This window comes from Microcebus murinus, chromosome 15 (genome assembly GCF_040939455.1).
Source record: "Microcebus murinus isolate Inina chromosome 15, M.murinus_Inina_mat1.0, whole genome shotgun sequence".
Taxonomy (NCBI): domain Eukaryota; kingdom Metazoa; phylum Chordata; class Mammalia; order Primates; family Cheirogaleidae; genus Microcebus; species Microcebus murinus.
The window spans coordinates 27437713-27454707 of record NC_134118.1 but is presented as its reverse complement, the minus strand read 5'-3'; the positions used below and the strand labels follow the sequence as shown (position 1 = coordinate 27454707).

The 16995-nt window shown below is 33.9% G+C and overlaps 1 protein-coding gene and 1 long non-coding RNA gene across 7 annotated transcripts in view; both read right to left on the bottom strand.

The window, feature by feature from the left end:
• LOC142876344 (uncharacterized) overlaps nt 1-11432 on the bottom strand; it is a 42778-nt gene extending 31346 nt beyond the window's left edge. Inside the window, exons 1-3 of one of the 2 annotated variants that reach the window (XR_012923233.1) lie at nt 10697-11432; nt 7061-7115; nt 3124-3256 (exon numbers count right to left, since the gene is read on the bottom strand). This is a non-coding gene — a long non-coding RNA (uncharacterized LOC142876344). Of the gene's footprint in view, nt 1-206; nt 3257-7060; nt 7116-10696 lie in introns of those variants that run through there. The other variant, XR_012923232.1, reaches the window with a different exon arrangement.
• The window catches only part of MARCHF1 (membrane associated ring-CH-type finger 1), a 726479-nt gene that overhangs the window by 471030 nt on the left and 238454 nt on the right, over nt 1-16995 (bottom strand). The window lies entirely within an intron of this gene.

The following is a 16995-nucleotide window of genomic DNA, read 5'->3' as shown; positions in this document are numbered from 1 at the left end:
CTTCTTTATTATCTTTTCTAAATTTCAAAGAAATGCACTTAATAGTATCTCATCATATATATTATTATATTCTATAATATACTAGACTCTGTATATATATTAAATATATATATTCTTGCAAGAAATTGGCTAAAAAATCAAAGTTAAAAGATATAAACATTTTAAACATTTAGAAAAAGCATACAAGTCCCTAAATCCTCAGAGAATTATATATAAAATTTTCAAGTTACTTTCAAGGAAAAAAAACTCAAAAAATGGCTGGACAAAGTTCAAACCAATTATTATTGGCAAATTTTGTACAGAATGATTTAAGAATGCTAAACTACATAAATATTTGGAGATTAACAAATATTATTTACATATTAAATTACCCAAGACAGGAATGTTTCTGATTCAAAATAACATACAAATATAATTATTCTAGCAGCCCTTGTTCATTGGTTTTACTTAAATTTGCTATGGGAAATAATACTGTTTTTATAAATAAGCACTTTTTAAAGTAACAGCAAAAAGGTGTTTGTAAAACAAGAACTCTTCTGACAATGTCCCTAATAAAAAATAAAACTGATTGCTCTTCCTTGCTCAAAGGCACAAACTAAGCCTGCCAAAGAAGAGAACATTCTCAGAAGCTTGGGAGCTCTAAGGGAACATAGGAATAAAAACATATTTTGTGAGTGATCCTGTACCCTCACATAAGAGCGTACCACAGGGTTTTTCCTTAGCTTTGTGGCAAAAGAAAAAAAATAAAAAAGAGCTTTCATGTAGCCATCTTCTATGTTGGTTTACGAGTTATGGGGAAAACATGAACACACACATACACACACACACACACACATGCACACACACGCACACACACACACACACATACTCACACTCCACAATGGCAGAAACAAGATCATAGGTCCTTGTGAGCTATTAGGAAATTTGGTCACTAGACCTTTAGCTATTTGAATGTTTTGTCTTTGCTTTCTCCCAATATAGGTGTCTTTGTCCATGGCTCCACTAGAGCCATACTACACTAATAGTCATCATGACTAAGAAGACTAATGAAGACATCCTCTAAGGACATGGTGCTAATAAACTGTCTCACACCATCTGGCTGGCAAATGCACATAGGCCTGTTCTGTGCTTGTAATCTTGTCTACCTTGCCAACTGAGCCGGGCAACTTATTCATGTATTTGTATTTTCCAGTTTGTGAAAACTGCCTCAGGAGGCTGCTTTCCCCAAAGCTTTATCTTGACCATACATGCATATGCATATTCACTGTAAATATCAATTCTCTAAAGAACACACGTTTGTTTTTCTCCAGTGAAACCTGTCTTCTCATTTCACCTTCAGTAATCAACAGTTTCTCTCTTTTTAACAAGGCATAAAATTATGTATTAGTGAAGTAAATTATCCTTAAAAATAAGAGGGACAGATGCTCCATTTCTTAGTGCCATCAGCTTAGATTTATCAACTTATAGGCCCATCATATCTTTTTGCAAAAAAAAAAAAAAATCTGCATAATAAGAAATGAAGCAACATATGAAAGAACTTGACAGTAATTCTCATCCATCCCCACCTTAGGTCTCCATCCTGGCTTTGAGTTAGCTTAGGATCTAGAATATGCCAACTTTACAAGAAATAAAAAAGAAAAAGAAAGAGATAGTAAACATTTCAATTCATGAAAAAGAATCACATACTTCCTAGAAAGCATACATATAAATATTATCTGCATTTCAACTTAGCAAATTATTTTGAGGCCACTCCACAAAAGACATCAAGTAATAGGGCATCGTATTTTGCTCAGAGCAATGGCAAAGAAATGTATGTGCTTAAAATAGACCAATTCATAAATTGTGTCTCACTTTCAAACCCATGAAGCAAGCAATGTGATCATTCCTGAAATTAGCCATATTTGGTGCCTTCATCCTGACTTGCAATCCATTTTAAGCAGAGGGGAAACAGGATTTTAATGAAGCACATCTTCACAAATCACTGCTACAAATCAGCACCATCCATGTGGAATACTTAAATTAGAATCGACATTAAAAACTCATGTTGCCATTATTCAGCCCTGGATCTCAAATCTCAAAGCCCTTCTCACATATCAGGATGCTTTTTCCTAAATTATTTTTTAAAATCTGTAGCACCCAATTTTGCTACAAAAGATATGTAAATGGTGATTCTCACAGGGAAAGTCTACCCACTTAGCACTATCTTCTTTTTTCTTCCCTCACTTAGAGCACAAGGCATTTTAGCTACATCATAAGTGGACAAAAGAAGTTGCCAAGGTGATGCTTCCACTGCCTATTCTCAGAAAATTAGGAGGAGCTCAGAGGGGTAAGAGATGAGAAAGTATTGGCTGCAGTCTCTATGGGGTGATAAAATAAAGTTAGATGAGACTGGATGTAGACAAAATTTTAAAGTTGCTGAAAGATGTTTTTTTTTCTTTCTTTATAATTTTTTTAATAATCAGGTAGCTTTCTCTCAGACCAAGTATCACACAAAATTAAATAAATATATGGATGACTCATCTTGTCACATGCTATCTATGGAAGCATTTTAGAGTCTGTGAAAGCTCCATTCCTGGCTCATAAAAAGTCAATGTAGAATTAGTCCCAAGGGCATGAGGAAAGGGACAATAGCCAGACAAAGAAAATGCCTTACTTTTATGCAGAAAACAATGTAGATGCAGTAGCTGGAAGGACTACTCCAAAAAGAATATACTTTTAAAAAATGAAGTAGAATAGTGTATTTTATAGCATCCCTCCAAATCTATGCTGCACCTTGGTCAGACCTTTGAGGACACAACCAGTGTTAGTAAATGTTTTTCATGGCCTTAATCCTGAATCCTAGCACCACCCAATTCTGCTTCAGTCACATTTTAAGAAATCTGATTTCACACTTTCACAGAAGGATAGGCATAAAATGACACTTAATAGTAACTTCCAGCACTACAATCAATATTAAACCTGAAGGCACAAAAATAGAGCCAAAAATAGAAATCATTTGTAGCACATGCACTTCCTATTTCCCTTAGCCATACTTCTGCTAAATTATTGTAACCTGGAGATGTGATTTTTGTTTTTGTTTTCAACCTATTTTAGTTTCTATGATATATTCCTTATTAGGCTTACATAGTAAAAGTTCTTTAACTTCGTGGAGAGCCCTCTAAACATCACAGAGCATATGATTCGGTGTGCTTAACTCATTTCATCATCAATGCTTTCCCAGGGAGGTGTGATTTATCCCATTTCACAGGTGAAGAAACTGAGGATCATAAAAATTAAGATATTAACTTAGGTTATACAACTATTCAGAGAAGTTGTGATTATGTTTTTTCTTCTATCACATTTTCCAAAATAAAAGATTTTTCTTTTAAAAATGTTGAATTTGGAGTAGTATCTAAGCTATTATAATTCATTTGAGTAATGAGACCATGAATTACTATATATTATTTTCCCCAGCCATACTAATTCATTTCTTAGATATAAAGGTTCATAATAATATTTGGTGAATTAAATCGAATTGTATTTTCATATTTTATATAAGGTATTTTTAGATACCTTATTTTTACATTTAGATAAGATATTTAAATAAAGAAAAGATATAAATTTTCATATTTTCAGTACTTTAGATAAAAACACCATTTTTGTATAATAATTTAATTATATAAATGTAATTAAGGTTGCATAAACTCAGTAAAGTAAGCAATTATAATTTACTATTCTAAGCTAGCAATTTATATAAATTCTAAATTTGCCAACTTCCAAAGTGAAGTAAATGTTTATAATTTGCTATTCTAGTGTCTCTCATGAATCATAAATTTGCAGACTTCCAAAACTCAATACTGCAAAGTAAGCAGCATTTTATCAATGTTTGGTTAGGAGACATATGTTTCTATTTTATGACTCTTTATAGTAAGATTCAGCTTCTTTAGCCATATTGCTTGAACCACTTTTATTTTCAAAATATCAAAGGAATAAACCACAGTGATGATTTCATTAGAGCATGTAAAATAAAATAGTGCTGTTGTGCAAGCTGAAAAGCTGATGATTTTTTTAAAGTAATGAAATCAAATAAAGTAATATTCATCTATTTATATTTTACTAAAAGACTTCACTTACTAGTCCATAAAGCCCAGAGATCTTTCTTTATTCTGTCACTTCCTATATTGTATAGCTTGTATAGCTTGTAAATCCACTTCCCCTTTTCATATATTTCTTTCATCTACATAATCTAAATTGACATATCCAAAAGTACAGGATTGAATTTCCAGCAGTTGAAAGTCTTTCCGTGTAGTGGATCTATTATTTGAATTACAGAAAAATTTGTATTTAGCAAATCTATTTATAGGTCTTCATATCAATTTAAGATATACTTTGATTTATAACATTTAAAATCCCTAGATAAACCAAAATTATTAGTTTTATGGGGCTATGTGAGTCAATAGATTGCAAAGAGTTAGCCCAAGTTAAATTTGCTCTTACCTAAAATGAGATTTTCAGCACTTCCAAAAACATGTACTTTAAGCAAATGTCTTATTTTTCTCACTATGCACAGTGCCATAATGGAACTAAAGATAAAAATTAAGGTTCTGCATACTCAGAAGAAGATTATATTCTTCAACCCAACACCACAAAATAGTAATAATATCATGTCATATTATGTTCTCAACAATAGCACATTCCCTTAATGGCATTTCATTTGCCAAATTTCCATTGACATTAAGGCACAGATTAAAGGAAGAATATTGTAATTAAAGAGTTTTTGTGCATTAAAATTAATACATAGTTATCAAGAGCGAAACCTTTAGGCACATAAAGGGAAGTATAGTTATTACAGATTTCTCAAAGGAAAATGTCAATTGAGTTTTTTCCCAATATATCTGCAACAATTCTCTAGTACAATTCTAAACATTGTCTTGGTGCATAAAAATCATCTTTGCTATGCCTGTGTATTCCTTGCTACTTTTCTGGATAGGAATGAGCTAAAAGAGGATACTATTGGAGCAAGGTAAAAACTAAATTATGAAAAATAAATATTGTAAAACTTCCTGTTTCTATGAATTATAAAAATATTTTTATATGGTAATGAGGTATTTAATGATTACAAGAATTGATTACTTGTGTTAATAAAAATAATTAAAAACAAGGAAAAATTAATTAAAAATAAATGATATGCATTCTGGAAACAGTATCTTCCCAAATAATGTTTTGTTGGCTGATTTATAGTATTACTAAAGGCTAAACAGCATTGACACCAAAAGGGAAAAATGAGTTTTCTTTTCTTCTAAATGGACTTCTTTTTTTAATTGTTGGCTCAGTTCAGTATGCCAGGGAACATTTTTATTTCTTATATCTAAATTCACTATACAAAGTTTATGAATACTGGCTAAAAATATATATTTTCATAGAGGCATATCGTGGATCTTATTAAATGATTCTTATTGGAAAAACACACTATGACTTCTCTGAACTAAACTTTTGTTTCAAAATATTAAGCCATTTTCTTTAATAAATATATAAATATCCAACAATAACCTAAGATCCTTCATTAATATAATAAATTTCACATTTTGTCATGAAGAGTTCATGTTGCACTACTGTAAACATCAGTTAGTAAGAGTGATATTTATTAAATATTAATTATTTATTATGCATTATCTCACTGAACTTTGTTCTACCCATCTTATGTATTAAGAACCCCTATGTTCAGATTAGCAACAACACATAGATAAAAGTGACAGAGTTGATATTTGAGCCCAGAAAAATTCACATATTGTGTTTTTAATCAGTAAACCATTCTCCACTTAATTTTAAGAAATTAACAGATATTAAGTGAGAATTCTAATTAAGTATGTCATTTATCCCAAAGAACTCACAAATGATCTCTGTTAATGGTCTCCTATTATGAATATGGATGGAAATTATTTTTTATAATTTTTAGAAGATGAATGATGTCTTAAGGAATAAGAAATATCTGTGAAGTGAATGACAGTAAATATTATAATAATAATTACAATATGAAAGATATTTAAATCAAATAAAAAACTAATTTTAAAAACATCTTTAAGAAGTTTTGTTTAATGAAGTATCTAGTTTAATGCCTGGAGAATGATATGTGTTTAATAAATATTTATTTAATGCAAGCAAGAGTAAGTGAGTATGTCATAGTAAACTTATATAAACAGACCAGATCTCTGAGGGAGCTGGTATGTAACTTTGCCTCAGAAATGAAGCAAAGTTAATTTAGCCATCTGGACTTTGATGGCTTGGACAACTCACTGACCTTTTCCCTATCTTGTTAAAGACTTAAGGATGCTGAAAAGGGAACATAATCACACAAACAACTCATTTCTATGATTAGAGAAAACATTTCTTCATCCATTTCTAATAGTGTTGGCTAGAACTATTCCTTACTATGTGTAAAATATATTTCATAAATATTTCAAAGTGATATTGCATAAATCAATGAACATAATTCAATACTTAATAAGAAAAGGAGGTTTCAGTTTCTCAAAAAGCTGTTATAAGTGTTATGAGCAAGAAAAGATATAAAAACACAAAGTATAATATGCAAAAGACAAAATACATAATGGGGTAAAGGGATTCATATAGACTCTCAGAGTAGCTATAAATTTGGCTGCACCCATGAATTAATGTCAGATAAACACACTGAATAGATTAAAATCATATAAGATAAATAAGCTCTGCTCACAATTTACTTTTTTGCCAATTCTGTCTTCATCCCAGGTTCCCAGCTAGATGCACATTAGCTTGGAATAATTTAATTGTCTAATATAGCACAAATCCAAGGGATTTGAGACAAAACATCTCTTTGGTCTCATCAAGGATCTGAACAAATTCTCATTACATTCCCTGACTGATAGTTTTCTTAGGCCTTCTAAGATAAAAGACACAAAACACAACTGGGATCTGGAAAAAATATGAGAGTCCTGTTTTGCTACCATCATGTCAGTAATTCCAGAATTGGTATTATATTTGAAGGAGAGGATGACTGACATTGGAATGTGGCAGAAATTTAAATAGAGATGTTAAATTGAAACATTACCTAGAAATGGTCTTCAAATACTTGCAGGAACATTATAGACAAGTGTTTCCCCTCCCTGAGAACCATAAACAGGGAATAAGAAGTAGGATTAGTTTAGATGTAGAAAAATAACAATATATTAATAGTTAATTAACTTTGTTAAAAATGTGTTTATATGTTTCTCCCCATGGATTTAATCTTTAAGATATATACAAGAGGTCTTTCAAAATGAATTATCAGCACACTGATCACAAATATGGAAGTATTACTCTATTTTGAGATAAGAGGATAGATTAATTGTCATGCAAAGGTTACTAAGAATAAAGCTTGATAATTCTACAGTTAGGTTGAGAAGCTAAAATTGATTTCAATGGTTAGATATTTTCTTAATATACTTACAAGTGTTTAAATAAAATATTATTTATAATCTGAAAATGTGAGGGCTCAGAGGGTATCTGTTCAAAATCTACAAATCCAAAAGACAACTTGGTAAGATAATCATAAAACTAAAGTGACAGGGTTTTAGGGCAAAGAAGCATGTTTTATGCATTCTTTGTATCTTTAATTACAAAATTCTATATATTTTTAATTACACACAAGAAGAGATGTATGCTAAAATGGAAACCTATTTGACTTAAGAACATATGGATAATTCTTTTTTTAGAGTCAATGTCAAAGACAGAGTTTTAAGCTGCATGCAAACATGTATCTGACCTAGAATGATCCTTCACATACTTCTAAGATTTAGCTGAAAGTGTGATTAATATATTCCTTATAGTCATTTAAATTGTACTTAATTACAAATATGTTCTCTAAAGCAGTATTGTCCTTTTCTTCTAAAGAGCAAATAGCATTCAGTACAAAGTTTTTGTTTTCTTTCTTTTCTTGAGAAAGAAAAAACTAAATAACAGAACATGACATTGAATATTGTCCATGAAGATAAATATTTTTAATAATTTTCTGTATATACATATTAAACAATATGAAAGAGTTTTAGAAGTAAAATATAAATTAGATTTATCTTCATATCTGTATTCAAGGATGATGAACACACTGATTATATATAAATTCTGCTAAAAATTGAACACTTTAAAATTTGTTGACAGATTAGATCTCATGTTAGCATTCTTACCTCAAAACTAAAACAAAGAAACACAGGAAAACTTTGGAAGGTGTTGGATATGTCTATTGCCTTAATTGGAGTGATGGAAGAAAGAATATTCTATAGTTGATCCTACAGTAACTTAAAGAAACTTGGTATCTACTAGCATTTCATTTACAAATATAACTTCATTAGATGAGAAACTTACATAAAAACCATGTTGTTCAAGATCCAAAAAAAGCTATTTTGACTCAAGGAGTCACATACTCTGTAAAATAATTCGGCCTCAGAGTTATCAAGAAAGATAGTAAGTAGTTATTGCCTCTGAAGGTTTGGAGGAATTTACCTGTGAAACCAACTCAGCAGGCCTGCTGCATTTTGAAGGATATCTCTTTCTCAACATTTTGTATTTTTTTAATGGAAATAAGTTTAGAGTGTCTCTGTGATCCGGAGTAAATTTTAATAAATTATATTTTCTTAGAAAATTTAGTATATGTATATATTTCTGTACAAATGTAATAAAATGATGTCTGGGAATTCATCTGAATGTTTATTGATAAGAATTATTCCAAAAAGGCAATAGGTAAATAGGAAAAGCACATTATCACATAATTCATCAAGTAGAAACACAATGAACTAACACAATATGAAGGAAGTACAACAATCACTAACCAATTAAATACAAATTAAATTAAATCTGCCATGTGATTCAGGATAAGAATGATTTAAATAAAAATTTCAATACAGCTGAGAACTGTTGAAACAAAATCTCTCAAGTGGTGTTGATATAAGCATAAAGTGATTCAAATTATTTGGAAAGAAATTAGTCACTATATAGCAAAGGTTTAAAAATGTTCATACCAAGTTAGTCATTCTACTTCTGTGAATTTAATCCAAGTAAATTTAAAATAGAGAAGGGTTCTACAAATTTTTTATTCTATGTATGATTAAATTTTGAAACATCAGGATTCAAACAGTAGACCAAGAATATATGCATATAAGACTGAGGAGGCAAAAGTTCATAGGGGTCACTTGGTCAGGTAAGACATGCCTCAACCCAGGTGCTATCTAACAAAATATGATATTCCATGCCTAAAACAGTTAAACAGTTACAAAGTTTCCTAGATCTTTTGGGATATTGATTGTCTTTTATTTCACATTTAGATCAATGTTTGCATCTCTTATACCAAAAATTAAATAATGGATTTAGCTGGTGCTGGGATAGAACAAGAGGAAGCATTTAAGGAGGCTGAAATACTATGGGCTCAGGCACAAGATTTAGGTCCCCCTCCCTTCTGGGTATACTAATGTCTTTGGATATGATCATAAGCCCTGAGGGGGACCAGTTGGGTCCTCTGGCAAGTCCAGCATAGGAAAGCAGTTCCTCTAGGATTCTGGACACATCTACGGAAGGGTCCTGAAACCTGCTATTCCTCAACTGAACAACAGGTCATGGGGTATACAAGGCCTTGCATCAAGTTGAACCCATAACTACTGTTTTGCTGGAACCTACAAAGGCTGGATAGAAAGTGTTTGTCAGGCCTCTCTAGGGTATTACAAAAGTGATGTGCATACCTGCAACAATGCAGTGCCCTCTGCACAAGTCCCTCGGGGCATGAACTATCTTAGGGCCAGTACACTATAAGACCAGAGACGCCCCTGTTGTGAAGGCCACATAGAGATGCCTCCAACAGTAGTTGCAGGCACAGCCTCCATTCTTGAATGTGTTTGTTACTCAGCTGGGTCGAGCCAGGGTAACTGTTGCGTGTGGACAGCATAGCTGTACAAACATAGACAGACAATCTATTATGTGAGATGGGAATGCAAGAGACCAGTCGATGGGCAGAACTCCATGCCGTATGGTTGCCCTGCACCCATGAGTTATGGCCTATACTCACAGCCACGCGGTATTTAAGGGCCTTACAACTTAACTTGCCCAATGGGCCCGAGATGACTGTATGTACTTAAAAAACCCTTATGGGGAGCTGTCATGTGGAAAGACATTATTTGGGAGATATTACAGAACCCACTGCGAGCCCAACTATGTATCATGTTTCAGCACACCAATCAGGTTCACCTCCGGTGACATGGAGGCTGATACCCTAGCAAGAATTAGAACACCAGCTCCCTCAAAGTCACCTGAGCTAGATGACTGGGTATGTAAACACAGTGGGCCTCCCAGGGCACAGTGGGCTGGCAAATCTCAAAGGGAACAGGATTGCCTCTGTAATGAGGCAGTGACTCAGCAGTGGCGGTAACAGACTGCTTAGTTTGCTCCCACCTGTGCCCTGTCGCATTCACATACACCAGGCACATACAGATGACAGCCACCCCAGTGAGACTGGCAATAGACTTCATCAGACTCCTGCCAGTAAGCTTAGGACAAAAGCATACACTAACCTGTATGGATACTGCCATAGGCTTGTTGCAGGCCTTCCCTTGCATAAGGGCAAACCTAACAAGGGCAAACCTAACAGCCATGATAAAAGGCTAAGAACACATTCCACACATTGATGGAGACAGAGGCACGGATATAGCTGGGAGATTCCACTTACCATATAATCCCAAAGTGGCAGGATTGATTGGAAGAGTAAATGGCATTTTGAAGGCACAACAGCTAGCACTTTCATAATCCAATAAGTTGCATGGGAAAGCAAAGATTTTTCCTAGAGTCATTGGAAACCTTAATTTGGTTGAAACAAATGTGGGATTTGGCATTATACCAACAACTCAGGACCACCATAGAGGGGGGTCCATTAACCACAGTTGTAAAGAAAGTCCAACCAGACACATTTCTACCAAAGCTGCTAAAAGGCCAACTGCACATGTTATTTGGGACTCCCAAAGAAGAGGGGACACTTGAGTGGGTGTTGGGCTGGGAACTTCCCAACAGGTTGGATAAGGTATTTCTTGCCAGAGAGCAAAGAATTCCATGGCCAACTAAAGTGGTCTCTTGATTCTGTTGGAGTCCAGGCCACAACGCTCCACATCCCCATTCACTAGAACACAGCCCCCTTTGAAGGGCACTCTGGTTGGCCATTTGACGTGGTCCTTTGCTGCCCCTGTAACTTTATAGATAATATCAGCACTTTTGCTGATATTTTAGAAGGTGATTTGACTGGTATCCAAATGGACTATGAAAGAAATAAGTTCACACCAAGTTATCAGTCTGGCGGCAAATGTCAGCTCTTGATAGAATGGTAAATTCTAAAATTTCTCTCTCGATCATTGACAGATCCTACAAATTAAAGATAAAAAATAAAATACAGAGAATATTGAATGATATCTACTTGATTTAATAATTATGCATCTAGTTATATTAATATATTCTATAACATAAATACACATCATTTTTAATATTGTCGAATTAAATATTCTAAAAATTTTTGAGGTCATTAAAAAACCTTTTTTTTCTCATTTTAGCGTATTATAGGGGTACAAGTGTTAAGGTTACGGATATTGCCCATGCCACCCCTCCCCGCTCAAGTCAGAGCCTCAAGCGTGACCATCCCCCAAATATTGCATATCTCACTCATTGTGTTTGTATATACCCATCCCTCTCCTATTCCACCCACCTAACACCTGATAAATGTTATTCCTATATGTCCACTGAGGTGTTGAACCATTAATACCAATTTGCTGATGAGTACATGTGGTGCTTCTTATTGTGAAAAATTACAAACATATGTAAAAGAAGCAGAAAATAGGAGCAACAGTGGAATAATTAATTATAGCTCAGTTTTTTAAAAAATACAAAGAATTGCAAATATTTAATGTATACAATCTGGTGAGTTTAAAAACACCTGTGATATCAGCATCACAAAGTAACAGTCATATTTAATACTCCCAATTTTTCAAAACCAAATCCTTTAATAAACCATAAAGAAAATCTCAGTAAATTTCAAAATGAAAATATGTGATATGTCTTATTCTAAGAATATAGCTTAATGAAAATAGCTAGTAATAACAAGTTTAAATAGGCACTCAGAACTGTACAATCATTCATAATTTTCTAAATAACTTGTGAGTCAAATGAAATTGCAAAAGTCAGGTAAGAACTACTTGCAATTATTGTCAAAAATATTGGCATTAAGTACTATATCACAAACACAGACTATAAATTGGAGATTCAAAAATAAACAAAAGATGGCCTGTCTACAAGTAGTTTGCAGTCAAATTGGGAATAATTTCCAAGAGGAAATTATAACATAGTGTTAGAAATCTTGTAAAGTGACCAGATACTGGATATGAGACATAAAAGTAGGATCTAACTAATTCTTGGGATTCAGAGAAACTTGGCTAGAGGAATTATCTAAGTGAGCCATGAAGTACTAGTAAAGTGAGTGGTGTGTGTGTGTCTGTGTGTGTGTGTGTGTGTGTGTGTAAGATCCCAATAATTAGGTAGAAAAAATAAAAACATGACCCCAAATGTGCATGTTTGCCATCATTGTTTTCCACCTACCCCAAGACACAATGGGTACACAGCAGCCATATCGGCAGGGATACGTGCTGTACATAAGCACAACGTGATTTTCCTTTAGTGAGGTGTATCTGGCTATTGCTATTGCAGGGTGCCTAGCCTGCCCACAACAAAGGCAAGTCATGGGCCCTCAGTGACTGTACTAGTAGTTAGCTCAGGGAAGCAGCCAGCCACTTGTTAGTAAGTTGGTTATCTTGAATCCCTTCCATCGTAATGTGAACAAAGAGTCATATTCTGTTGCACAAATATGATTTATATGCATCTGTCTTCCCTAACCAAAATGTCTCTGCAAGCCTTAACATCTGCAGACCCAGGTAAGGCTGTATTCATCATCATGCATCCAACATAACACACGTTTCTACCAAAGAACAAAAAAAGAGGCTTACGCCGAGGAATTCCCTGTTCTTACTATATGCTCCATTACTTGGTGGCAGCTGACTGGGAAGAATGGTGGAAGAGCTTATTGAAGGCTCAGGTAAAGCATTCTGTGAAGTTGTAGTGTAGTCTAACAGGATGTGGTATATAGATTAAACAGGTTTATCATGCTGTCTCTCTCATACTCAAAACACTTGGGTCCAGAAATCAAGGGTGCAGTGGAAGTTGTTCTCTCTGTTAGACTCAATAACCTACTTATAGATTTTACTTCCACTTCCCAAAGCTTTTTTCTTTGGTGGTTCATAGTTCTTAGTTCCCATGGTTGCTATGCTTCCCCCTTGGGATAAAAATACTGTTTTAATTGGACATTGGAGGTGCTACCAGTCACTATTGACTTCTTGTCCTACTGAAACAATTATTAAAGAAGAAAGTTACTTTACTGGTTAGGTAGATTCATCCTAATTATCAGAAAGAATTCAGTTTCCTGACATACACTGTGGTAAAGAAGATTATGTTTGAAACACTGAGGATTTTCTAGAGCATCTCTTATTATTCCACATCCTATGGTAAGATTTAATGGAAAATTAGATCAACCTTATGAATAGAATTTAAGATAACTCTGCAAATGAGGTTAGGATCACTCTACAAGTAAAAAGCCCTGGCAGTTTGAGGTACTAGCCAATAACAGGGTAAGATACAATGCATGCTGGAAAAAGGAAGTTATACTTACAGAGGTAGGCCATTAGCAAATTTGTATGATTTCTTCTTTATTTATTTGCATATATTACTTAGTTTGTCTTCTTCCTTTATCCCATTGTGTAAGTACTAGATGTAGTATACTTTAAAATATGTTTTTAAGTTACAGTAGATTCAATGGGAATATTACTAAATCACATGAGAAATTACCATCCCTACAGATGGATATGGGTACTGAAAAAACATTGTTTCTTCATTTTGGAGAAGAGGGGAAGAGCCTCTTTAAAATCCATCAATAAAAATGGATTTAGCATAGTAGTTAGAAGGATGAAACTAATGTTATTATTGTGCAGAAGTTATATATGAACAAAAGGTTATGACAGACACTGAGAAATTGAAATAAGGACTGGGTTGATCTTTTGTCCCTTTGCTCTCTGCCTCCATTCCCACTCTTCTGTGCTCTGTTGTACTATAAAGAGTCTGTGACACCACAAACTGTATTTTCAAAGTTCTCTTGTCTAAGATTCCAATTAGGATCTTCTAATAGGAGCACAGGTTGGAGATTATAACCCAGGAGAAATGAAAACATGAGCCCTCATTTCAAGTTTACTGCAGCATCTCCCGCAGGACAAAGCAGCAAGTATTTCAGCACTGAGGGGAGGACAGCGGCACTGAGGAATCCTGGCGGTCCCTTTAAGGCCAGGCTCATTTTCAGCACAGTACCTTGAGTGTGTTGGTAGTTTTTGTACCTTTAGCCCAGAAGAGAAAAACCGGTAACTAATTCTTGAGCTGCTTTATCTTTTTTCCTCTTTTGCTGGAATAAGTTTATCTTCCCCTTTTTGGTTCCTCCAGCTCTTCTGACACAGTTATAACTAGTATTAATTTAATAACAATTTAAAATATTAATTTAATATTAATTATTAAATAAATTATTAGATTGAATTTTAATTTAATTTAATAATAATTTTAAAATAATTTAATATTTTTGTTTGAAATAACTATAATGTCATGTTTTTTGTTATCTGATTGACACATGTCCCAATTTCATCTTTCTAGGTTTCAGTACAAACAAGGGATCCCCTGATAGGTTGAGAGGAATCCTAAAACTCCAGAAGTTCTTTTTGGATAAGCATTTGAGACTTTCTTATGTCTGCTGTGTAGGACAGGACTAGAAAAAAAGGAAGCGTGACCCCAGCACGCTAGAAAGGCTGACCTTTGTGGTCAGATAAAGGATAGGAAGTAATTTGCACTTCTAAGCCTTTCTCAGTTATTAAAGGTGTGTGCACCGATTTTGAAGCCAGGTACATGTCAACAGAATAAAGACTTAAAGATAGAGAATTAGATAAGACCCTCCAGTCCAAGGTGCACCCAAGTCGGCTCAAAGAGGTATCATTAGGTTCTAACAAAGTCTAGAATCACACAGTAAATTTGACTAGTGCATGCCAGTAATCACATCTGAGTAGTCATCAATATAAGGCCACAGAACTGCCTTCATCGCCATAGGGTTATATAAGCCTTTCTTTCTTGCAACTGATTCTTAGCTAAGAAAGCAAGGGTATTGGAACAAAAGAGCATGTATAAGTATCCCCAGGACTGAGAATTATCTTGTAAGATCTTGATAAAAAGAACCTGACAAATATTATACAAATATGAAGATACCTGAAGGATATGAATGTGAATATTCAAAGCAAACTTCAGGAAAACTGAATGTGGAACCATGACTAAGTGTTACTTACCACTCGATTGCAAAATACAAAAAACGATTAAGCTATTGGAATTTTACCAATAAAATGTATCCTCAATTCAAATGCATTGATTGTCTTGCTGCCAAAAGTCATTTAATAGTATTTAAACATTTCTGAGAAGTACTCAGAAGTAAATAAAAGTATAAGAACACATCTTTACATTATGAAAGATATCTTTATCATAAAAATAATAACACCACCAAAAGAAAAGCTTTAATAGTGAACAAACCAAAAGAAATCCCATTCAAGCCTGAAGCTGCACATTATTATCATCAGTACTTCACAGTGGTCTAAAAGTTTTAGTTGATACGACAAAACACTAACCAGAAATAATATCTATATATGTTGGAAAGGAGAAAATTAAATTATGAGAAGTCTCCTAGAGTAGAAATTAAAAGCTCAAACTCCAAGGCCAGACATCCTGGATTATACTCCAGGGCCTATTCCTCACTAGATGCCACTCACTAGCTTCGTGAACTTTAGGCAGTTGCTTAACCTTAATACCTCAGTTAACTCATCTGTAAAATAAACATAATAAGAGCACATATCACATAGAGTGTTTGTGAGGAAAAATGAGATAATATAGGGGAAGTGTTTTTAAAATGCCTGGAAAGTGGTAAACGTGCTTGCTATATTTTACACACACACACAAACACACACAACCTTACTCAAGTCATTTTTGTTTACTTGTTAGGGGTTCTTTATCCATAAATTGAGAATAAAAATTGGCTTCTTAGCATTCTGGTGTCAATATTATTAAAGGAAACAATATATATTAAATTGATTTTTAGAGACTATTGCATAATACAATTATAACAGACTATAATTATTAATTATTTATTATTAATAATAAATATAATTATAATTAATTATTTATTGTTTATTATTAATTATGAGCCGTATTTGTTACTATAAACAAGTCACCAAATTTTCATCTCTATCTCTGAAATTATTTTAAAAATGGAGGAATAAAAAAAGTTCAGTGAAAATACTTAAACATATTTTTTATTTAAAAATTGTGCCTCTTGGCCGGGCGCTGTGGCTCACGCCTGTAATCCTAGCTCTTGGGAGGCCGAGGCGGGCGGATTGCTCAAGGTCAGGAGTTCAAAACCAGCCTGAGCGAGACCCCGTCTCTACTATAAATAGAAACAAATTAATTGGCCAACTGATATATATATATATATAAAATTAGCCGGGCATGGTGGTGCATGCCTGTAGTCCCAGCTACCCGGGAGGCTGAGGCAGAAGGATCACTCGAGCCCAGGAGTTTGAGGTTGCTGTGAGCTAGGCTGACGCCACGGCACTCACTCTAGCCCGGGCAACAAAGCGAGACTCTGTCTCAAAAAAAAAAAAAAAAATACAAAAATTGTGCCTCTTGAAAGGCACATGAACACATAGTGAATTCTCACTATGAACTGTAACAAGACAAGGATGCCCACTGTCATGACTTCTATTCCACACAGTGCTGGAAGTCCTAGCTAGAACAATCAGGCAAGAAAAAGAAATATAGGGTATCCAAACCAGGAAGGAAGAGATTGTACTATTGCTTTTTGCTGAT